Source organism: Bos javanicus, chromosome 5 (assembly GCF_032452875.1).
Source record: "Bos javanicus breed banteng chromosome 5, ARS-OSU_banteng_1.0, whole genome shotgun sequence".
NCBI classification, from domain to species: Eukaryota; Metazoa; Chordata; class Mammalia; order Artiodactyla; family Bovidae; genus Bos; species Bos javanicus.
The window spans coordinates 87830304-87855449 of record NC_083872.1 but is presented as its reverse complement, the minus strand read 5'-3'; positions in this window follow the sequence as shown (position 1 = coordinate 87855449).

Below are 25146 nucleotides of genomic sequence, written 5' to 3'. Positions count from 1 at the left end.
GAGGAAGGACAATATGAAGTTTTCATCTGGGGAATCTCTACATTTTCTTAGGGTGTGACTCAACGGAGAAGGCAATGGCACCCTACTCCAGTACTTTTGCTTAGAAAATCCCATGAACGGAGGAGCCTGGTAGGCTGCAGTCCGTGGGTTCGTGAAGAGTCGGACACAACTGAGCGACTTCACTTTCACTTTTCACTTTCATGCATTGGAGAAGGAAATGGCAACCCACTCCAGTGTTCTTGCCTGGAGAATCCCAGGGACGGTGGAGCCTGGTGGGCTGCCATCTATGGGGTCGCACAGAATCGGACACGACTGAAGCGACTTAGCAGCCCCAGCAGCAACCTTGGCACAGTTCTGTTAGGGGAACCACTGACTGAAACTGTCCACCCTGACAAAGTTATCTTACAACAAGAGGTCCTGGTGAGAAATGCAGAACTAACAAGCTACCACCCACCAGAAGAATTTGGTAAAGGTTAAAAGGAGAGAGGAGATACCAGTCCATATGTCCTTCCACCTCCCAGAATCCTTCTCACTGGCATCCATCTTGACTGAATCATGCATGTACCACCAGGGAGCACCCTGAGTCAGAGTGGCCAGAGACAGCCCGGAAACTAACCCATCATCATAAAACCTGAGACTGAAAGCCACCTGGCAGAGCGGTTCTCCTGGGTTCTCCTACCCTGCTGCTCTCTGTCCGGGTGCCCCTTTCAAATAAAGTTTCTTGCTTTATCAGCACCTGTGTCTCTTCGGACAGTTCATTTCTAAGAATCAGACAAGAGCTCACTCTTGGACACTGGAAGGGGCCCCCTTCCTACAACAGTTCCAAAGTCTATTGGTTTCAGCTTGATGTTAAGACTAATGATTCAAAACCAGAAAGTAAGGCGAAAGGTTGATTCCATGTCCTTTTAATGTCACGCATTGCCTCGTAGACTCAGACTAGGAGAGATAATTTTGTTTTACTTGCTATTTACTATTGATTAGGATACGGACACTATGAAAGCTACTTGTTAACTTGCAAATTTTGGTCCATTAGAAGAAAATGATTTCTGCCAGGTAGAGGAGACACCAAAGGTTATGGTTTTATTGCCTGGTAGGATCCTAGCTGGTCTTGTCTCTAACTCAGTGATGCAATAAAATTCCTATTTTATGTCAAGACAAGAAAATTTCAACAAAAATTTCCTCTGCCTGTTTGGGATTCCTCTCTCCTCTTTAGTATGTACTGTGCATCTCCTTTAATCAGATCTCCTTCAGAGATAATATTTTTTCTTAATCTTATAAAGTGTCATAACTCCTTAGAGGTAACTTTCCTTCTTAATCTTTAAGAGACCACAGTGCCCTATTACTTGTCTTGTATCTGTAGATCTGAATTGTATAAACTGTCAATAACATGTCATTTGACATATAAATCTTTGGCCCCCAAAATTATATAGCTGTTTTGATAGTGGAACAGCCCTCAGAAGTTTCTGAAGGACTGTTTCCTGGGGTCAAAGCCCCAAGTTGGCTCAAGTAAAATTTCCATTTTTTTTCCTTAGATTGAGTATCTATTACTATTTTTCATTAGCTCTCAGGAAATTTGCTTATCATCCCTTTCCTAACTGAGTGTACAAACTTCTATTTCTTGAATTCTGTCTTTGAAGTAGCTTTACCATTTTGTTGGAGAAGGCAATGGCACCCCATTCCAGTACTCTTGCCCGGAAAACCCCATGGACAGAGGAGCCTGGTAGGCTGCAGTCTATGGGGTTGCTAAGAGTCGGACACAACTGAGCAACTTCACTTTCACTTTTCACTTTCATGCATTGGAGAAGAAAATGGCAACCCACTCCAGTGTTCTTGCCTAGAGAATCCCAGGGACGGGATTCTCTAGCAGGGACCCCGTGGCTGCCGTCTATGGGGTCGCATAGAGTCGGACATGACTGAAGCGACTTAGCAGCAGCAGCAACCGCAACCATTTTGTTGGTTCCCTCATTCATGTATTAAATTAATCTTTGAAATGTGTTCATTCAGAATTTGTTAAGGAAATCTTGCTTTCAGTTGTTTTGAAAATTATACTTTAACACGGGGCTATCAAGATCAGTGATTTTCTCTGAATGTATTTCTCTGAATGTTAACTGAATGTATTCTTTTGCATATGTGTATGTGTGTGTGCGTGTATGTGTTTCTGTGATGGGAGAAGAGAGAAAAAGATGCTAGCCACTTTGTTGCTTGTATGGTTATATTGTTAAAAAAAAAACGACAAGCCCCAAATGGAGTCATTTACCCCGATGACAGCAAACAAAGATTTAATTGCAATTTCAGTCTCTCCCAGGAATGTGACCTTTAGACAATCTGAAATTTCCTGATCAACACTAGTGAGACAATCTGCATTAAAAAAACCCTGCTGTTTCCTCTTGCCCCCACCCCCAACTTTTTTTCCCCACCTTCTTTCTGCCTATAAAGACCTTTCCTTTTAGCACCCTTATAGTTGCTAGATGGGCTACTACCTGATCCATGAATCACCTAATAAACTAATTAGATCTTCAAATTTGCTTGGGAGGCAGTGGTACCTGCCAGTGCAGGAGAAACAAGAGACTTGGGTTTGATCCTTGGGTCAGGAAGGTCCTCTGGAGTAGGAAACGGCAACTCACTCCAATATTCTTGTCTGGGAAATTTCATGGACAGAGGAGCCTGGTGGGCTACAACCCATGGCGTCACAAATAGTAGGACACAACTGAGCATGCACACACTCACACTCATATGATTAGAAAAAGTAGAAACTCATAAAACAGATACGTGTATGTGTTTAAATGGATAACCTCAAGGAAGAAAGGGAGAAAATGATAAAAGGTAAAAAATAAAAATGAAAAAAAGAAAGGAAAAAATAATACTGCTTTGAAAATTCCCAACATGTGTTTCACCCCATAATGTAAAATACTGTGTTTATGTATATGTATAAACTTAAAGAAATGTGGGACCCATATACACATTCTTGTAGGGCCATCCACGTATGCTGCCACGCGAGCCTAATATTGGAGAGAAGAGTACAAAGTGTATATATTATAATTCAGCTTTGGGAAAAACAGAAAGAAGATACAAGCAAATAGCCTATATGTGTATATTTATGTTGTGTGTATATGTATTACCAAGGAGTCCATACAAGTCTGTTAACACTGGACACCTGAGTTATGTGGAATGACGAGTAGAATTAGACTGGGGGGAGGGATGATTAATCTTTAAACATCTTTGTATTGTTGATCCTTTTAGAAAAAAAACTGTAAATGCTGGGAAATGGCTAAAAAAGTTTAAAATTTATATATGTGTCAATACATATATGGAGAAGGTAATGGCAACCCACTCCAGTACTCTTGCCTGGAAAATCCCATGGACGGAAGAGCCTGATAGGCTGCAGTCCATGGGGTCATAAAAAGTCAGACATGACTGAACGACTTCACTTTCACTTTTCACTTTCATGCATTGGAGAAGGAAACGGCAACCCACTCCAGTGTTCTTGTCTGGAGAATCCAGGGGGAGAGCCTGGTGGGCTGCCATCTACAGGGCCGCACAGAGTCAGGCATGACTGAAGCAACTTAGCAGCAGCAGCAGCAGTAAATATAAGAAAGATTGTAAAAACAATGAAAAAAACTCAGCAGTCATTATTACATGTATTCATCATTGCTCTGCCATAGGGGAGTAGAATGGACACCTCTGAAGCTCTCAGTTTCTTCATTTATGAAATGATAGAGAGGGACTATTTATTTATTTTAATTGAAAGCTAATTACTTTACAATATTGTGGTGATTTTTGCCATACATTGACATGAATCAGCCAGGGGTGTACATATGCCCCCCATCCCAAAGCCCCCTCCCACTTCCCTTCCCATCCCTCTGGGGTGTCCCAGTACACTGGCTTTGAGTGCCCTGTTTCATGCATTGAACTTGGACTGGTCATCTATTTCACATATGGTAATATATATGTTTCAATGCTATTCTCTCAAATCATCCCACCCTCGCCTTCTCCCACAAAGTATGAAAGTCTGTTCTTTATATCTGTGTCTCTTTTGCTATCTCACATATAGGGTTTTTGTACTGTCTTTCTAAGTTCCATATATATGTGTTAATATACTGTATTGGTGTTTTTCTTTCTGACTTACTTCACTCTGTAAATAGGCTCCAGTTTTATCCACCTCATTAGAACTGATTCAAATGCATTCTTTTTAATAGCTGAGTAATATTCCATTGTGTATATGTACTACAGCTTTCACATCCATTCATCTGCTGATGGACATCTAGCTTGCTTTCATGTTCTAGCTATTGTAAACAGTGCTGTGATGAACATTGGGGTACACATGTCTCTTTCATTTCTGGTTTCCTCAGTGTGTATGCCCAGCAGTGGGGTTTCTACAATACAATATTGTAAAGTAAAAAATAAATAAATAAATCTTTGAAAAAAAAAAAAAATCTCCACACTGTTCTCCATATTGGCTGTACTAGTTTGCATTCCCACCAACAGTGTAAGAGGGTTCCCTTTTCTCCACACCTTTTCCAGCATTTATTGTTCATAGACTTTTTGATAGCAGCCATTCTGACCGGTGCGTGATGGTATCTCATTGTGGTTTTGATTTGCATTTCTCAAAGTTGATGTTGAGCATCTTTTTATATGTTTGTTAGCCATCTGTATGTCTTCTTTGGAGAAATGTCTGTTTAGTTCTTTGGCCCATTTTTTGATTGGGTCATTTATTTTTCTGGAATTGAACTATAGGAGTTGCTTGTATATTTTTGAGATTAGTTGTTTGTCTGTTGCTTCATTTGCTATTATTTTCTCCCATTCTGAAGGCTGTCTTTTCACCTTGCTTATAGTTTCCTTTGTTGTGCAAAAGTTTTTAAGTTTAACTAGGTCCCATTTGTTTATTTTTGCTTTTATTTCCAATATTCTGGGAGGTGGGTCATAGAGGATCTTGCTGTGATTTATGTCAGAGTGTTTTGCCTATGTTTTCCTCTAGGAGTTTTATAGTTTCTGGTCTTACATTTAGATCTTTAATCCATTTTGAGTTTATTTTTGTGTCTGGTGTCGGAAAGTGTTCTAGTTTCATCCTTATACAGGTGGTTGACCAGTTTTCCCAGCACCGCTTGTCAAAGAGATTGTCTTTTCTCCATTGATATTTTTGCCTCCTTTGTCAAAGATAAGGTGTCCATAGGGGCATGGATATATCTCTGGGCTTTCTATTTTGTTCCATTGATCTATATTTCTGTCTTTGTGCCAGTACCATACTGTCTTGATGACTGTAGCTTTGTAGTAGAGTCTGATGTCAGGTAGGTTGATTCCTCCAGTTCCATTCATCTTTCCCAAGATTGCTTTGGCTATTCAAGGTTTTTTGTATTTCTGTACAAATTGTGAAATTATTTTTTCTAGTTCTGTGAAAAATACCATTGGTAGCTTGATAGGGATTGCATTGAATCTATAGATTGCTTTGGGTACTATACTCATTTTCACTACATTGATTCTTCCGACCCATGAACATGGTATATTTCTCCATCTATTTGTGTCATCTTTGATTTCTTTCATCAGTGTTTTATAATTTTCTATATACAGGTCTTTTGTTTCTTAAGGGAGATTTATACCTAAGTATCTTATTCTTTTCTTCGCAATGGTGAATGGGATTATTTCCTTAATTTCTCTTTCTGTTTTCTCATTGTTAATGTATAGGAATGCATGGGATTTCTATGTATTAATTTTATATCCTGCAACTTTACTATATTCATTGATTAGTTCTAGTAATTTTCTGGTGGTGTCTTTAGGGTTTTTTATGTAGAGGATCATGACACCTGCAAACAGTGAGAGTTTTACTTCTTCTTTTCCAATCTGGATTCCTTTTATTTCTTTTTCCTCTCTGATTTCTGTGGCTAAAACTTCCAAAACTATGTTGAATAGTAGTGGTGAGAGTGGGCACCCTTGTCTTGTTTCTGACTTTAGGTGAAATGCTTTCAGTTTTTCACCATTGAGATAATGGTGAAAAATTAAACCAAATCCACAGGTTTGCTGTGGGTTTATCATCTGAAAGTAAAAGCCGCTCAGTTGCGTCCAACTCTTTGTGAATTCTCCAGGCCAGAATACTGGAGTGGGTAGCCTATCCCTTCTCCAGGGCATCTTCCCAACCCAGCGATCAAAATAGGATTTCCTGCATTGCAGGCAGATTCTTTACCAACTGAGCTGTCTGGGAAGCCCATATATGGCTTTTATTATGTTGAGATATGTTCCTTCAATGCCTGCTTTCTGGATTTTTTCTTTTATTATAAATTGGTATTGAATTTTGTGAAAGGCTTTCTCTGCATCTATTAAGATAATCATATGGTTTTTATCTTTCAATTTGTTATTATGGTGTATCACATTGATTGATTTGCAAATATTGAAGAATTCTTGCATCTCTGGGATAAAGCCTACTTGGTCATGATGTTTGATCATTTTAATATATTGTCAGATTCTGTTTGCTAGAATTTTGTTGAGGATTTTTCCCTCTATGTGGAAATTCATCAGTGATATTGGCCTGTAGCTTTCTTTTTTTGTGGCATCTTTGTCTGGTTTTGGTATTAGGGTGATGGTGGCTTCATATAATGAGTTTGGGAGTTTACCTTCCTCTGCAATTTTCTGGAAGAGTTTGAGTAGGGTAGGTGTTAGCTCTTCTCTAAATTTTTTTTGTAGAATTCTCCTGTGAAGCCATCTGGTCCTGGGCTTTTGCTTGTTGGAAGATTTTTTATTACAGTTTTGATTTCCATGCTTGTGTTGGGCCTGTTAATATTTTCTATTTCTTCCTGGTTCAGTTTTGGAAGGTTATACTTTTCTAAGAATTCGTCCATTTCTTTCAAGTTGTCCATTTTATTGGGATATAGTTGCTGATAGTAGTCTCTTATGATCCTTTGTGTTTCTATGTTGTCTTTTGTGATATCTCCATTTTCACTTCTAATTTTGTTGATTTGATTCTTCTCCCTCTTTTTCTTGATGAGTCTGGCTAATGGCTTGTCTATTTATCTTCTCAAAGAACCAACTTTTAGTTTTATTGACTTTTGCTATAGTCTTGTTTCTTTTTCATTTATTTCTGCTCTAGTTTTGATGATTTCTTTCCTTCTACTAACGCTGGGTTCTTCATTTCTTCTTTTTCTAGTTGCTTTAGGTGTAAAGTTAGGTTATTTATTTGATTTTTCTCTTGTTTCTTGAAGTAAGCTTGTATTGCTATGAACCTTCCCCTTAGTACTGCTTTTACTGAATTCCATAGGTTTTGGGTTGTCATGTTTTCATTTTCATTTGTTTCTATGCATATTTTGATTTCTTTTTTGCTTTCTTCCATGATTTGTTGGTTATTCAGAAGTGTGTTGTTTAGTCTCCATATGTTTGTATTTTTAATCGTTTTTTTTTCTCCTGTAGTTGACATATAATCTTACCACATTGTGATCAGAAAAGATGCTTGAAATTATTTCATTTTTGTTTTTTGAACTTACCAAGGCTAAGTTTATGACCCAGGATGTGATCTATCCTGGAGAATGTTCTGTGTGCAATTGAGAAAAAGGTGAAATTCACTGTTTTGGGGTGAAATGTCCTATAGATATCAATTAGGTCTAACTGATCTATTGTATCATTTAAAGTTTGTGTTTTCTTGCTAATTTTTGTGTTTGATTTATCTAATCCATAGGTGTGAGTGGTGTATTAAAGTCTCCTACTATTATTGTGTTATTGTTTATTTCCCCTTTCATACTTGTTAGCATTTGTCTTATGTATTGACATGTTCCTATATTGGGTGTATATATATTTATAATTGTTATATCTTCTTGGATTGATCCTTTGATCATTATGTAGTATCCTTCTTTGTCTCTTTTCACAGTCTTTATTTCAAAGTCTCTTTTATCTGATATGAATATTGCTACTCCTGCTTTCTTTTGGTCTTCATTTGTGTGAAATATCTTTTTCCAGCCGTTCACTTTCAGTCTGTATGTGTCCCTTGGTTTGAGGTGGGTCTCTTTTAGACAGCATATATAAGGGTCTTGTTTTTGTATCCATTCAAGCAATCTTTGTCTTTTGGTTGGGGCATTCAACCCATTTACATTTAAGGTAACTATTGATAAGTATGATCCCATTGCCATTTACTTTGTTGTTTTGGGTTCAAGTTTATAAACCTTTTCTGTGTCTCCTGTCTAGAGAAGATCCTTTAGCATTTGTTGAAGAGCTGGTTTGGTGGTGCTGAATTCTCTCAGCTTTTGTTCATCTGTAAAGCTTTCGATTTCTCCTTTATATTTGAATGAGATCCCTGCTGGGTATAGTAATCTGGGTTATAGGGTTTTCTCTTTCATCACTTTAAGTATGTCCTGCCTTTCTCTTCTGGCCTGAAGAGTTTCTATTGAAAGATCAGCTGTTATCTGAATCCCCTTGTATGTTATTTGTTGCTTTTACCTTGCTACTTTTAATAATTGCTCTTTGTGCTTGATCTTCATTAGTTTGATTAATATGTGTCTTGGGGTGTTTTGCCTTGGGTTTATCCTGTTTGGGACTCTCTGGGTTTTTTGGACTTGGGTGGCTATTTCCTTCCCCATTTTAGGGCAAGTTTTCAACTATTATCTCCTCAAGTATTTTCTCATGCCCTTTCTTTTTGTCTTCTTCTTCTGGGACTCCTATGATTCGAATCTTTGGATGTTTAACATTGCCCCAGAGGTCTCTAAAGTTGTCCTTATTTCTTTTAATTTTTCTTTTCTCCTCTCTGCTTCATTTTTTCCCACCATTCTATCTTCTACCTCACTTATCGTGTCTTCTGCTTCAGTTATTCTACTGTTGGGTCCCTCCAGAGTGCTTTTGATCTCAGTTGTTGCATTATTCATTATTGACTGCTCTTCTTTATTTCTTCTAGGTCCTTATTAAACACTTCTTGCATCTTCTTAATAATTGTGTCTAGTCTATTTATCTGTAACTCCATTTTGTTTTCAAGATTTTGGATCATCTCTACTATCATTATTCTGAATTCTTTTTTCAGGTAGACTCCCTATCTCCTCCTCTTTTGTTTGGTTAGGTGGGCATTTATCATGTTCCTTTACCTGCTGAATATTTCTCTGCCTTTTCATTTTGTTTAGATTGCTGTGTTTGGGGTACTCTTTCTGGAGGCTGAAAGTTCATGGTTCCTCTTTACTGTGGAGCCTGCTCCCTGTGGGTGGGGTTGGACTAGTGGCTTGTCAAGGTTTCGTGGTTAGGGGAACTTGTGTCTGTGTTCTGGTGGTTAGAGCTGGATTGCTTCTCTCTGAAGTGCAATGAAGTGTCCAGTAGTGTGTTTTGGGGTGTCTATGGGTTTGACATGGCTTTGGGAAGCCTATATTTTAATACTCAGGGCTGTGTTCCTGCTTTGCTGGAGAATTAGCATGGTATATATTGCTCTGGAACTTGTTGGCTCTTGGGTGGAGTTTGATTTCAGTGTAGGTATAGAGGCTTTGGGTGAGCTCTTGTCCATTAATGTTTCCTTGAATCAGGAGTTCTCTGATGTTCTGAAGTTCTGGAGTTAAGCCTTCTGCCTCTGGCTTTCAGTCTGATTCTTACAGTAGCCTCAAGAATTCTCCATCAATACAGTACAGATGATAAAACATCTAGGTTAATGGTGAAATAATTCTCCACAGTGAAGGACACCCAGAGAGGTTCACAGAGTTACATGGAGAAGAGAAGGGGGAGGAGGGAGATAGAGCTGACCAGAAGGAGAAGAGGGGGAGTCAAAGGGGGAGAAAACAATCTAGTCAGTAATCAATTCCCTAAGTGTGCTCCACAGTCTGGAGCACCCAGAAAGATTCACAGAGTTACATAGAAAAGAGAAGGGGGAGGACGGAGATAGAGGTGACCAGGAGGAGAAGAGGGGAAGTCAAAAGGGGAGAGACCAATCTAGCCAGTAATCAGTTCCCTAAATGTTCTCCACAGCCCAGAACATCCAGAGAGATTCACAGAGTTAAGTAGAGAAGAGAAGGGGGAGGGAGGAGATAGAGGTGACCTGGGGGAGAAAAGGGATAGTCAAAAGGGGAGAGAGAGATCAAGCCAGTAATCACACCCCTAAGTGAAATTTGGATACTGAAGATTAGATTCTTAAAAGTAAAAAATTGATAACAAATACCAAAAAGCAAAGACTAAAAATTTAGAATAGAGTTTAGACTCTCAAAAATATAATATTAAAAATACAAAAAAAATCAATCACAAAAATTATGCAAAATATACATATGAAATTTGCTTTAAAATAGAGTCTTTTTTTTTGGTAAGACAATAGTAGGTTATAAAAATGAAAATTAAAGGAGTAATAAAGAACTTAATATGCCAGGAAATTTGGAAAACTCAGCAGTGGCCACAGGACTGGAAAAGCTCAGTGTTCATTCCAGTCCCAAAGAAAGGCAATGCCAAAGAATGCTCAAACTACTGCACTATTGCACTCATCTCACATGCTAGTAAAGTAATGCTCAAAATTCTCCAAGCCAGGTTTCAGCAATATGTAAACCGTGAACTTCCAGATGTTCAAGCTGGTTTTAGAAAAGGCAGAGGAACCAGAGATCAAATTGCCAACATCTGCTGGATCATCGAAAAAGCAAGAGAGTTCCAGAAAAACATCTATTTCTGCTTTATTGACTATGTCAAAGCCTTTGACTGTGTGGATCACAATAAACTGTGGAAAATTCTGAAAGAGATGGGCATACCAGACCACCTGACCTGCCTCTTGAGAAACCTGTATGCAGGTCAGGAAGCAACAGTTAGAACTGGACATGGAAAAGACTGGTTCCAAATAGGAAAAGGAGTATGTCAAGGCTGTATATTGTCACCCTGCTTATTTAACTTATATGTAGAGTACATCATGAGAAACACTGGACTGGAAGAAACACAAGCTGGAATCAAGATTGCTGGGAGAAATATCAATAACCTCAGATATGCAGATGACACCACCCTTATGGCAGAAAGTGAAGAGGAACTAAAAAGCCTCTTGATGAAAGTGAAAGTGGAGAGTGAAAAAGCTGGCTTAAAGCTCAACATTCAGAAAACGAAGATCATGGCCTCTGGTCCCATCACTTCATGGGAAATAGATGGGGAAACAGTGGAAACAGTGTCAGACTTTATTTTTTTGGTCTCTGAAATCACTGCAGATGGTGATTGCAGCCATGAAATTAAAAGACGCTTACTCCTTGGAAGGAATGTATGACCAACGTAGACAGCATATTCATAAGCAGAGACATTACTTTGCCAACAAAGATCCGTCTAGTCAAGGCTATGGTTTTTCCTGTGGTCATGTATGGATGTGAGAGTTGGACTGTGAAGAAGGCTGAGCGCCAAAGAATTGATGCTTTTGAACTGTGGTGTTGGAGAAGACTCTTGAGAGTCCCTTGGACTGCAAGGAGATCCAACCAGTCCATTCTGAAGGAGATCAGCCCTGGGATTTCTTTGGAAGGAATGATGCTAAAGCTGAAACTCCAGTACTTTGGCCACCTGATGTGAAGAGTTGACTCATTGGAAAAGACTCTGATGCTGGGAGGGATTGGGGGCAGGAGGAGAAGGGGACGGCAGAGGATGAGATGGCTGGATGGCATCACTGGCTTGATGGACATGAGTCTGAGTGAACTCCGGGAGCTGGTGATAGACAGGGAGGCCTGGCGTGCTGTGATTCATGGGGTTGCAAAGAGTCAGACACGACTGAGCGACTGAACTGAACCGAACTGAAAGAACTTAAATTAAAAAAAAATTAAAGAGTGATAACAGTAAATATATATCTAGGGATTTCTCTGGAGCTCTTGTGGGAAGTGTGGGGTCAGTTCAGTTTCAGTTAGTTCCTCATTCCAGCTTGTACTTGTTCTCAAGGTATATAGGCCCCCTCCAATGCTTAGTCAATGTTAACTGCTGCTGCTGCTGCTAAGTCGCTTCAGTCGTGTCCGACTCTGTGCGACCCCATAGACGGCAGCCCACCAGGCTCCCCTGTTCCTGGGATTCTCCAGGCAAGAACCCTGGAGTGGGTTGCCATTTTCTTCTCCAATGCATGAAAGTGAAAAGTGAAAGTGAAGTCTCTCAGTTGTGTCTGACTCAGCGACCCCATGGACTGCAGCCCACCAGGCTCCTCCATCCATGGGATTTTCCAGGCGAGTACTGGAGTGGGGTGAATGTTAACTACAGGGTTTTAATCTGTTGCGCCTGTCACTTCCAGAACAGTTTCCTCTTCTTCATTTTGGCTTCCTCTTTTTTCAAGTGTCTTCAGTGTCTATTTTCCACCCTGACTCAAGGGGGTGAAGGTGGTCACTTATTTAGGCTCACTTGTTCAGTTATCTTGTGGGGAGGGAGGGACACTGCAAACAAATATCGCTGGTTTGTTTGGGGAATGCTTGCAGTGTATGGACCACACTGGGTTTGCCCCAGCTCAAGGTGGTGTGTGCTTCCTGGGTCTACACTGCTCAGTCTTCAGGGTGCACTTCCCAGGTCTAAGCCACTGAGGTTTTCGGGTAATCTGAAAGAGCACAGACTTGGTTGGGCGTGTGTTTTATGCCCTTCCCAGGTCCTAGCAGCTCAGGTGACCGGGTGCTTGACAAGAGCACTGCCCCAGGTGGGCCATGCCTCTTAATCACCTTCCTGGTCCCGGGTGCTCTGTTTCCCAGCTGCACCATGGGAGCACCACCTCAGGTGTGCTGTGTCTCCTCTGGGGAGTTGATCTCAAGCTGTGACCTTCCTGGCAGATGTCAACCATCCAGGATCCCAGGAAGATGTGGTTAGCAATTGCGAGCCTGCTCACAGTTTGGTGTAAGATGCCGGTCTCAGGTCAAGATTGCAGCAGCCTCTTGTCTTCCAGCTCTGGCTCCAGCTCGGGCAGGGAGTGGGCGAGGGGCCTATACACAGCCAGCTAGCTCTCCTTTGGTATTCGCTCAATCCTTTTTTCTGTTAGCGGGCCAGGCTGTGCATTAGAGCCTTTTACAGGAAGATTCTCTCTTTTTTTCTCTCTCTCTGGTGATACCACAGTTTGGGTTGCTATCTCATGTTAGCTCCCTCAGATTATCCTCAGGGCATTGGGGCCTGGTCCTTACCCTAAGCACTGATTATGCAGCTCACACCTCCCTGTCTACACACCTCCCTGTCTAGCCCCGCTCTCTGGTGGCAGACAGAAGCATCTGGGCTACTTCTCTGCTGGCAGTTGCAGGTAGGTGAGTATTCTGTGTTTTTTTTTTTTTTTTTCTCTCCCAGTTATGTTGCCCTCTGAGATTCCAAAACTCCCCACAGACCCACCGGTGAGAGGATTTCCTACTGTTTGGAAACTTCTCCTTGTTCATGGACACTCTCCCCAGGATGGGTCTCCATCCCTAATTCTTTTGTCTTTTATATTTTGTCCTACCTCCTTTCGAAGAGAATGGGCTACCTTTTTGGGTGCCTGGTGTCCTCCGCCAGTGTTCAGAAGTTGTTTTGTGGAAGCTGCTCAGCATTCAAATGATCTTTTGATAAATTTGTGGGGGAGAAAGTGGTCTCCCTGTCATATTCCTCCACCATCTTCAGACAGGAGAGAAGGACTATTTAAATACTAAAGAACTTAGTTGGAAACTGTTCCTTGAAATTTAAAAAAAAAAAAAACCTGTAAAATTAAATTTAAAAATGTCAAAACTAGAAGGAGGAAAGAAAGCAGTTAAATGAAGAAAAATTAGGAAAAAAGGAGAAAAAGAAGACAGGAAAGAAGAAAAGGAAGGAGGAAAGGTGGAGGAAGGAAAGAAAGGAGGGAGGGAGGAAGAATCACACAGAAAACCTTATTTTGATGTTTTAGTCATTTTGCTAGTTTGTGTACAGTTGCTGGAACACTATTACTGTTGCATCTTCTATTTTGTCTTTATTCAGTTGTCTTTCTGTTGATAAGCTACTACAACCAAAAGTCTGTTTATTTTTTCATGCAAAGGATTAACTCTTAGGGCCTAAATCAACTGGTTGTTTTGACATCCATGGGCAAGACTCCCCTTTTCTGTTAAGGAAAACCCGTATTTTCCACTAATGATAAGTGAAGTTTCATAACTGGCATGTACCTTGAGTATTCTTTCATAACTGTTTCATATACTCTCCCACTTCCCTTTTGCTATAGGTGGTTTATCTGAGTTAATTATGCTAAATATTTTTAGGATTAAAAAAAAATTGTGCTCAGTCAGTCATGTCTCACTCTTTTTAGTCTCATGGAGTGCAGCCCACCAGGCTCCTTTGTCCATGGAGTTTTCCAGGCAAGAATACTGGAGTGGGTTGCCATTTTCTTCTCCAGGGAATCGTCCCAAACCAGGGACTGAACCCGCATCTCCTACATCTCCTGCATTGGCTGGCAGATTCTTTACCACTGAGCAACCTGGAAAGCCGAAAAAGAATTAGACTGGCTGATTTCTACACAGCCTATTGGGTGTTTGCTGACTCATACCTCCAAGTTACTTAGCATTTCCTAGTTAATTACTTGAGTAAAAACAGAAATAGAAAATTTAGCTTTTATATTTGATACTTACATAAATCATAAATGATGAATTATATAGAAAATGAAAACATTTATTAATCATATTTTAATTAGTGGCTAGGAATAGAACATAAAACTAAAATTAGAAAGTTATTACAGCATTATTTTACACTTGCAGATTTAATGGAGCATGCCATATTTTCATGCTACTATTTTACCCTGAGATCTGTAATACGATGTAGTTTTCCTCTGATTTAAGGGGTAAAACTAAGGATGAACAGATGCTACTGGTAATTTCAACACCAACACCCAAGTTCCAGATGTCTCCTCTCATAATACAAGCCAAAATTAAATACAGATTTTGTTAAAACACACAAGTTATTCTTTTAACCTGCAAGCATTCCTAGTCCTCACTGATCTGTGTTCCCATTTTTAATCTACTTTCATCAGATCATCACTTGGATAGTAGCACTTTCCCATAACCCAGTGACTGAACTCTCAACAGTTAACACAAGATTCAAATATCTAGAGCTCTGTGGTTTTTTTTTTTTTTTTTAATGTTTTACTAATTATTAGTAAAGTCTTCCAGTTTATTTTCCATTTTCCTGTTGGGAAAAGAGAAACCAGTTCTCTGCCAAAAGCATTCCATATCGGATACCAAATGATGTCAGGTAACAGCTGTCTAGTCTCAACTTTGGTGGGTAATTAGCAGACCGGATATCCAAAAGAAACAGGTAATTGTGATTCATGAATCTGTTGCCAGGGCAGATACTTCACAGCTCACTCATCTTTCCCTAAAGACAGAGATTTCCTAGAGCTTTGAGTAGTCAAATGTTGTTTTCACCTTATTTGAAGAGAATGGCCGTTCACTTTGGGGATGTTCTTGGCATTCATCAAATTATTTTCTTCCTTTTCTTCATCTTTTTCTTGGTGGTTTGCAGAACAACTAGGAAGTATGAAGCTTCATTCAGGCAGGAGTGTACAGGAATTCTGAATGAAGAGGAATGGAGCAGCCTATCTGTCTTGTGCTCAGACCTAACAGGGAGTGTTCAGTTCAGTTCAGTCGCTCAGTCGTGTCCGACTCTTTGTGACCCCATGAATCGCAGCAACCAGGCCTCCCTGTCCATCACCAACTCCCAGAGTTCACTCAGACTCACGTCCATCGAGTCAGTGATGCCATCCAGCCATCTCATTCTCTGTCATCCCCTTCTCCTCCTGCCCCCAATCCTTCCCAGCATCAGAGGGTGTACACATAATCAAATCAATTATTTATAATATTTATGGTTTACAGAGCTCTTGTGTATATTTCTTCTCGTTGAGCTTCACAGCAAATCTTGATGTATATTTTCTTCTTATTTCCATGTTACTCAGAACCCAAGTAATCTGAGGTTCAGTGAATTTTCTCATGGTATCTGTGAGAACATGGGGGAGATGCAATTTTTTAATTAATTAATTTGTTTTTTTAAACTGCACTGGGTCTTCATTGTGGGTTTTCTCTAGTTGTGGCAAGCAGGGCCACTCTTTATTCTTGGCGCTCAGACTTCTCACTGTGGTGGCTTCTCTTGTTGCAGAGAGGGGCTCTTGGGTGTGCCAGCTCAATAGAGGCAGCTCACAGGGTGTGCCAGCTCAACAGAGGCAGCTCACAGGATTTGTTACTCTGTGGCATGAAGAATCTTCCTGGACTAGGGATTGAACACATGTCTCCTGCATTGGCAGGTAGATTCTCAACCACTGGACTACCAGGGAAGTCCAAAGATGCAGTTCTACTGTGTTCTTTCCTTTAAACAGAATGATTTTTGAGGAAGTAAATGTCTCCATGACTCCAACTTATTTCCCCTCCAGCCTGCCATTTTGATAGAAATTCCAACTGTCATCCTTGCTTTGAATCATCAGAGTCTGAGAGGAGACTCTGGACCTACAGTTGTGTGATCTGCAAAATATACTACAGACACTTGGGGATACTACAGCATGAAGTAAAAACATGTTGTCTATTTGAGGTCTATTTAAGGGGACCATTAAAGAGAAACTGAACAAAGCACTCCTTCCAAAGACAATAATGAAAGAGGGAATTGTTTTCATGCTTTTGGACACTTGCTGTGTTACACACCATCCTCCCCCTATTCTTAGTTTGGTTCCTCATTCTAGTCCAGTTCTGTCTTTTTTTAAAAGAAATTTTATTATTACTTAAAAATTTTTTTTTATTTAGTTATTTACTTTTGGCTGCACTGGGTCTTCCTTGCTGCCTGCAGGCTTTTTCTCATTGCAGCCAGTGGAAGCTACTCTTCATTGCGGTGCCCAGCTTCTCATTGCAGTGCTTGGACTTCTCATTGCAATGGCTTCTCTTACTGCAGAACACAAGGCTGTAGGGCCGACAGGCTCGGTAGTTGTGGCCCACGGGCTTAGTTGCCCTGCGGTATGTGGGATTTCAGTTCCCTGATCAGGGATGGAACCCACATCCCCTGCACTGCAAGGCAGTTTCTTAACCACTAGACCTTGGTAGGATAATTCCTAATGAAAATCCTTACTGGGGTCTCAAAGTCATGAAGTCTTCATGTTTGCAGAAGCTGTAAAACAAGAGCCAAGAAGATGGAGAGAGATGACAGAGAGACCTTAAGGACTGGATAAATGGATCCACAAGTGGCTGATGAATTTTAATGGAGACAATAATGATATCATGCTCTTAGGGATTATTTTGTATTTGGGTTTCAAAAATCCTAATTAAAGTTTTTTTTTTTTTTTCAATTTAGCAAGAGCTTTGTACCAAGTCTACTTAAGGAACAGGGACAAAAGAAGTCTTTAAAAGATCATCAGTTCCTCTCCCTAGTTCTATTTGTTTAAATAAAGGAAGCTGTAGTATGGGTGGGAGCTTATGCCTCTTTCAGCTGGTTTGTGGCTTAAAGGATTCAGATTCTAATAGCTAATATTACAAACCTGTACAGTTTTCCTGGGCTCAGAGGTAAGTGAGCGGACCATTAGGAGTGCCAATAGAGCATAATCAGAAAGCCTCATCCATTTGGGTTGGCGTATTTAAAGTTTGTATCACCTCAATTGAATATAGACTGACTTAGGAAGTGATGTCTTGGTCTACCAATTCTGACTGTTAAACTCTCACTAAAGGTCGGGGTCTTGTCTTCCCCCCATTTGTTTATGTCTTCCATTTTCTCTGTGATCTGATATGGTCCTCTTGCTTTGAAAATAAATTTTTATTTTAGTATTTCTGATGGTTTTTCAATAGTACTACCACCTGCCCCAATCACAGGAAATAGCATCTCTAACCAGCATGCCTCTGTCATCATCTTAGTTTATATAGTACAAATCTATTTGTTTATTTATTCTATTAAAACATGATATATATGCTACCTACATATTATATTTTTATAGTTGTTTTACAGAACAAATAATACTCATAAACAGTATTTTTATTGACTTTTAACTTTACCATTGCATAATATTTTAGAAAAGGTTGATGTAATTCAATGGGGAAAGAATAGTCTTTTCAACAAATGGTTCTGGGGAAAACTAGATATCTACGTGCAAAATAATGAATTTGGACTCCTACTTCACACCATACTTAAAAATTAATTCAAAATGGGTCACAGACCTCAATAAGACCTAAAACAACAAAGCTCTTAGACAAAAACACAGAGTGAATCTTCATAATTTTGAACTAGGTAATAATTTCTCAGATATAACACCAAAAACACTAATGATAATAAAAACCCTGCAGATTCTGACTTTATCAAAGTTAAAAACTTTTGTGCTTTATGGAACATTATTAAGAAAACAAAAGACAATCCATATATCATGTATGTGATAATAGACTTTTATTCAGAATAAGGAACTCTTTTCAGTTCAGCTCAGGCAGTCATGTCTGACTCTTTGCGACCCCATGGACTGCAGCATGCCAGGCTTCCCTGTCCATCACCATCTCCCAGAGCTTACTCAAACTCATGTCCATCAGGGTCTTTTCCAATGAATCAGCTCTTTGCAGCGGGTGGCCAGAGTATTGGAGCTTCAGCTTCAGTATCAGTCCTTCCAATGAACACCCAGGACTGATCTCCTTTAGGATGGATGGGTTTGATCTCCTTGAAGTCCAAGGAACTCTCAAGAGTCTTCTCCAACATCACAGTTCAAAAGCATCAATTCTTCCAAGTTCACCTTTCTTTATGATCCCATCCTCACATCCTTATATGACTACTGAAAAAGCCATAGTTCTGACTATATGGACCTTTGTCAGTAATATCTCTGCTTTTTGTTTTTTAACTCCATAATCAAAAGACAAATAAAAGCCTAAAATGGGAAATAATTTGAACAGACCTTTCTCCAAAAAGGTATAAGTGGCCAATAAGCTCACAAAAAGATGCTTGACATGTTAATCATTCAGTTAAGTTCAGTTGCTCAGTCATGTCTGACTCCTTGCGACCCCATGAACTGCAGCATGCCAGGCCTCCCTGTCCACCAGCATCTCCCGGAGTTCACTCAAACTCACGTCCATCGAGTCGGTGATGCCATCCAGCCATGTCATTCTCTGTCGTCCCCTTTTTCTCCTGCCCCCAATCCCTCCCAGGATCAGAGTCTTTTCCAATGAGTCAACTCTTTGCATGAGGTGGCCAAAGTATTGGAGTTTCAGCTTTAGTATCATTCCTTCCAAAGAACACCTAGGACTGATCTCCTTTAGAATGAACTGATTGGATCTCCTTGCAGTCCAAGGGACTCTCAAGAGTCTTCTCCAACACCACAGTTCAAAAGCATCAATTTTTCGGTGCTCAGCTTTTTCACAGTCCAACTCTCACATCCATACATGACTACTGAAAAAACCGTAGCCGTGACTAGATGGACCTTTGTTGGCAGAGTAATGTCTCTGCTTTTGAATATGCTGCCTAGGTTGGTCGTAACTTTCTTTCCAAGGAGTAAGCGTCTTTTAATTTCATGGCTGCAGTCACATCTGCAGTGATTTTGGAGACCAAAAAAATAAAGTCTGACACTGTTTCCACTGTTTCCCCATCTGTTTCCCATGAAGTGATGGGACCAGAGGCCATGATCTTCGTTTTCTGAATGTTGAGCTTTAAGCCAGCTTTTTCACTCTCCATTTTCACTTTCATCAAGAGGCTTTTTAGTTCCTCTTCACTTTCTGCCATAAGGGTGGTGTCATCTGCATATCTGAGGTTACTGATATTTCTCCTGGCAGTCTTGATTCCAGCTTGTGTTTCATCCAACCCAGTGTTTCTCATGATGTACTCTGCATAGAAGTTAAATAAGTAGGGTCACAATATACAGCCTCGACAAACTCCTTTTCCTATTTGGAACCAGTCTGTTGTTCCATGTCCAGTTCTAACTGTTGCTTCCTGACCTGCATATAGGTCTCAAGAGGCAGGTCAGGTGGTCTGGTATGCCCATCTCTTTCAGAATTTTCCACAGTTTATTGTGATCCACACAGTCAAAGGCTTTGGTATAGTCAATAAAGCAGAAATAGATGTTTTTCTGGAACTCTGTTGCTTTTTCCATGATCCAGCGGATGTTGGCAATTTGATCTCTGGTTCCTCTGCCTTTTCTAAAACCAAATTGAACATCTGGAAGTTCACGGTTCACGTATTGCTGAAGCCTGGCTTGGAGAATTTTGAGCATTACTTTACTAGCATGTGAGATGAGTGCAATAGTGTGGTAGTTTGAGCATTCTTTGGCATTGCCTTTCTTTGGAATTGGAATGAAAACTGACCTTTTCCAGTCCTGTGGCCACTGCTGAGTGTTTCAAATTTGCTGGCCTATTGAGTGCAGCACTTTCACAGCATCATCTTTCAGGATTTGAAATAGCTCAACTGGAATTCCATCACCTCCACTAGCTTTGTCCGTAGTGATGCTTCCTTATGCCCACTTGACTTCATATTCCAGGATGTCTGGCTCTAGGTTAGTGATCACACCATCATGATTATCTTGGTTGTGAAGATCTTTTTTGTATAGTTCTTCTGTGTATTCTTGCCACCTCTACTTAATATCTTCTGCTTCTGTTAGGTCCATACCATTTCTGTCATTTATCGAGCCCATCTTTGCATGAAATGTTCCCTTGGTATCTCTAATTTTCTTGAAGAGATCTCTAGTCTTTCCCATTCTGTTGTTTTCCTCTATTTCTTTGCCTTGACCGCTGAGGAAGCAATCATTAGAGAAATGCAAATTTCAAAATCACAATGAGATACCGTTTCACATTTGCTCAAATGGCTATAATAATAATAAAAACAATAACAACAAGTGCTGCCAAGTATGTAGAGAACTTGAAATCCTTATATGTTGTTGGTGGGCATGTAAAAAAGGGTATATCCATTTTGATAAACAGTTGGAAGTCATCAAAGTGTTAAACAGTCACCAGGAATATGACCCAGGAATTCTACTTCTAGATATCTATCCAAGAGAAATGTAAACTTGTATATAAATGTTCATAGCAGCATTTTTTATAATATCCCGAAATCAAAAACAACCCACATGCCTGTCTCTATTGAATGTAAGAACAAAATGTGGTATATCCAGTCAATGGATTATTATTCAGTCATAAAAAGTAATGGAATACTAATATATGCCATGACATGGATGAACACTGAAATGTGCTAAATCAAACAAATTAGTCACAAAAGACCACATAGTATATGATGCCATTTATGTGAAATTCCCAGATAGGCAGATCCATGAAAGTAGATTTCTTGCTCTCAGGTTGGCAAGGGAGAGTGAGAAGTGAATGCTACTAGGTAGAAGGCTTCTCTTGAGGGTGATCAAAAATATTCTGGAATTATAATTCTGGTGGTTTCACACTTGTATAAAAGCACATTCCAAAATTTTGAACTTTATACGTAAACTATATATGGGTAGAAAAAAGGGTTCTCTGATGAGTGAGGTATTTCCTTTTAAGCCTCATTTTAACAGCAATAAATAATAGTAAATATTCATATAAAACTGAGAGATAGCTGTCTCTCAACAGTAGAATGGAATAAGTGTATTGTGATATATACATACAGTTAGAGTGAAGTTCAAACTCTTATGACTTTGGTACTAACAGTCAGAATAGAAGTGGACCCAGTTAGAATGACACTGACTGAAAATAACTGCAATTGACAGACATGTTTCTGAACATCAACCTTGCATAGAGTGGAATATCACATAACAATACCAATGAAGGGAGTATAGCCATAGGAAGCAGCGTGTATACACATTTAGAAAGAAAAGCAGGACTTCCCAGTGGCTCAGACTGTGAAGAATCTGCCTGCAATGAGGGAGACCTGGGTTGGAAGATTCCCTGGAGAAGGGAAAGGCTACCCACTCCAGTATTCTTGCCTGGAGAATTCCATGAACAGAGAAGCCTAGTGGGCTATAGTCCATGGGATCACAAAGAGTCAGACACAACTGAGTGACTTTCACTCACTCACACAGGAAAGAAAAGCAGGACTTAAAATAATTCATTCTGTATGATTCAATTCTTGTAAATTTCAACAGACAACACAACTATGTTTTTTAGGGATGCATTAGGTTTTGATAAAACTCTAAAGAAAATCATCAATCCGGGAATCCAGGTGGAAGCTACCTTTAGAGAGAAAAGAGAGTGATCATTGGAGGTCACGTGAACTGCTTCCCTGAGTTCCTGGCAGTATTCTATTAATATTTCTTGATCTGGTTAGTGATGACAGGATATCTTTCTACAATTATTGATTAAACTCTCCATGTTTCCCCATGTCATAAAGGAAAGAAAGTTAAATGAAGAGACCTGAAGACCTGGTTTAACATTGTGACTATACCCTTTACTGGGCTTCCCTGGTAGCTCAGCTGGTAAAGAATCTGCATGCAATGCAGGAGACCCTGGTTCGATTGCTGGGTTGGGAAGATCCCCTGGAGGAGGGCATGGCAACCCACTCCAGTATTCTTGCCTGGAGAATCCCACGGACAGAAGAGCCTGGTGGGCTACAGTCCATGGGGTCGCAAAGAGCTGGACACGACTGAGGAACTAAGCACAGCACAGCAATACTTTTTACAAGTCTTATAGTCTTGGTCAGTTTGCTTTATCTCTTACAGCTTTAGTGTTTTTGACTATAAAATGAGGATGGTAAAATATGCCTGATGGTAATGTTTCAGGATTAAAAGGGATAGAATATATGAAACTGCTGCATGCAGGGCAGTGGTGTATGTGTGTGTGTGTGTGTGTGTGTTCTGTTACACACAGAAGTGTAAAGTACTCAGGAGGGGGATTAGATTGTTTATAGGAAACAGGGACCTGGTGCAGTGTGAGGGGGTTCTCAACTTTGTAAAAGCAGAATTGCTCAAAAGGATTCAGCTAATAAGAGATATCCCAATGTAAAACTGTAGATTTTTATAATGTTAATACTGTAACCAGAAAAGTTCCATAAAAGCGCAACTACAATGTGAAGACAGATGCCATGTGTGGAGAAATGAAAAACTCTTAAAAAAATCTTAGAGAGTTGGAGGTTTTAAACATACATGGTGTCTATCTAGAAAATTCTGAAAAGGGATGCATATGGTAAAATTTGTTTATTAAATCTGGGACTTTCCAGGTGGCGCTAGTGGTAAAGAACCACCTGCCAATGCAGAAGATGCAAGAGATGCAGGTTCAATGCCTGGGTGGGGAAAATCTACTGGAGAAGGAAATGGCAACCCACTCCAGTGTTCTTGCCTGAGAAATCCCACGGGCAGAGGAGCCTGGTGGGCTACAGTCCATTGGGTTGAGAAGAGCTGGACATGACTTAGCGACTGAGCACATTGAATCTTAAAAACATTTAAAAAGTAAACAGGTAATAATCAGAATTACTACTCAAAGCAGAAAGCAGTCTTGTAAATTTTCAAAACACCAACAGATGGTAATGGAGTCCAGTAGGGTGTGCACACTTGTCTTGATGACTGAAGCTCCATGGAGAAGCTGGGACCAGTCAGCCCTTCCAGGGTGATCTCAAACAGCTCATCTAAGCTCCTTTAGACATCTCCCTGAGAGTCACTATCAAACTCAGGATCCTGAATAGTGTGAACCAGGGGTATTATCCTCTGGGGAAATTCTTCTGAATTAAAGATATGTAAGGGCTTCCCTGGTGGTTCAGTGGTAAGGAATCTGCCTGCCGAACATGGATTCGATTCCTGATCTGAGAAGATACCACGTGCTATGGAGCAACTAGGCCTGTTTGCCGCAACTATTGAACCTGTGCTTTAGAGCCCGGGACCCACAACTACTGAAGCCCATGCACCGTAGAGCCCATGCTTCACAATAAGGGAAGTCATGGCAATGAGAAGCTGGAGCACCGCAACTAGAGAGTAGCCCCCACTCACCACAACTAGAGAAAAAAACTGCAGCAATGTAGACCCAGCACAGTTAAAAATAAATAAAATAATAAAAGAAAGATATGAAACCAAGATCCTTTTCTAGAAGCAGATTTTTTTCTTATAGACACTGATTGTGTCTTCTAAAATAGTTTTGAAACTTTAAAAAATAAAACAGATCCTCCTGCATAGCAGTTGAAGTGTTTTTACTCTAATCAAAGGTGAATTACTGAAAGTTTTCTTTGAAGATGCTTTATTGACATTCCCTTCACCTTCTCATCTCCAGCCTGATTTCTTCTCTCCAAACAAAATTCTGTTTAAACTTTGTGTGCTTTCGTGGTTTTTCTAATACCACATAAAACAATGTAGATGAGGGCTCAATGTAGACCCTGTCCATCTCTCGACTTTTTGAATTCTGAGAATCCTTCCAGCACATTTAATTGTCCATCTGGGGCTAAAGCTTCCTCAAGAGGGGTTGTGGGAATATCACCTTGCTAACCACACAGGAAACCCCATCGATCAAAGTTTGGAAGGAATGTCGGTCCTCACCAGGAACTACAATGAAAATTTCAAAATTACGTTCCACCAATGGCTACGATGAAGGGCTTTGGGATTTGAGCTTCTCTTTGAGAAAGAGCACTGTTTCCACAGAAGAGATACCTGGTGGCCTCATGAAGGAGGGGGAAAGGCCAGGTCTTTTTTAACAGTGCTTCAAAGCCTGTCCAGGCTCATTCACTTTATGTATTCCAAAATGAATTCCCCTCACAGCTGGAATGTTTAGAATCAGCAGGGCCAATAGATTTTATCCACTGCCCACAGCCCTAGTGTCCATGTTCCCATTAAACACATCTAATTCAAACTGAGGGAGGCGTGTATATCTCAAACCTAACTCTCAGCTTAATTCCTTCTGTCTTTTTAAAAGCTGCTCTTCCAGAATGAACTATAAATCAACCACAGCTAATTTGCACATTGAACTGTTTATGTGTTTTTAAAGAGGAGCTTCTGGGAAGAGACAGAAAGAAGATTTAATAAACGGAGAAGCTGCGAAGCTTCCAAAACACATAAGTAAAACATAGAGACAACATGTGACTCCAGCCATCAGGAAAATAGACAACAGGGCAGTGATGGGTAACTTCTTGGGGAAATGTGATGAGTGGAGCCTTCTTCCCAGCCTCCTGGCAGTTATTAACAGTGGCATCCTCATTTCACTACAGCCTTGAGCAGCTCTGCTCTGAGTCGAGGGGCTCAGCCTGTGGCTTCAGGGTAGATATTGGACAAAACCACCATTCACCACCCAGGCAATTTCAGGGGCCATCTGCCTCTGGCCTCTATAATTGATGTTATATGCACTCTTGTCTTAACTCACCTATGATTTATGCATCTTGTCATCTCTCTGTACCTCCTCTAAAGCAGTGGTCCCCAACCTTTTTGGC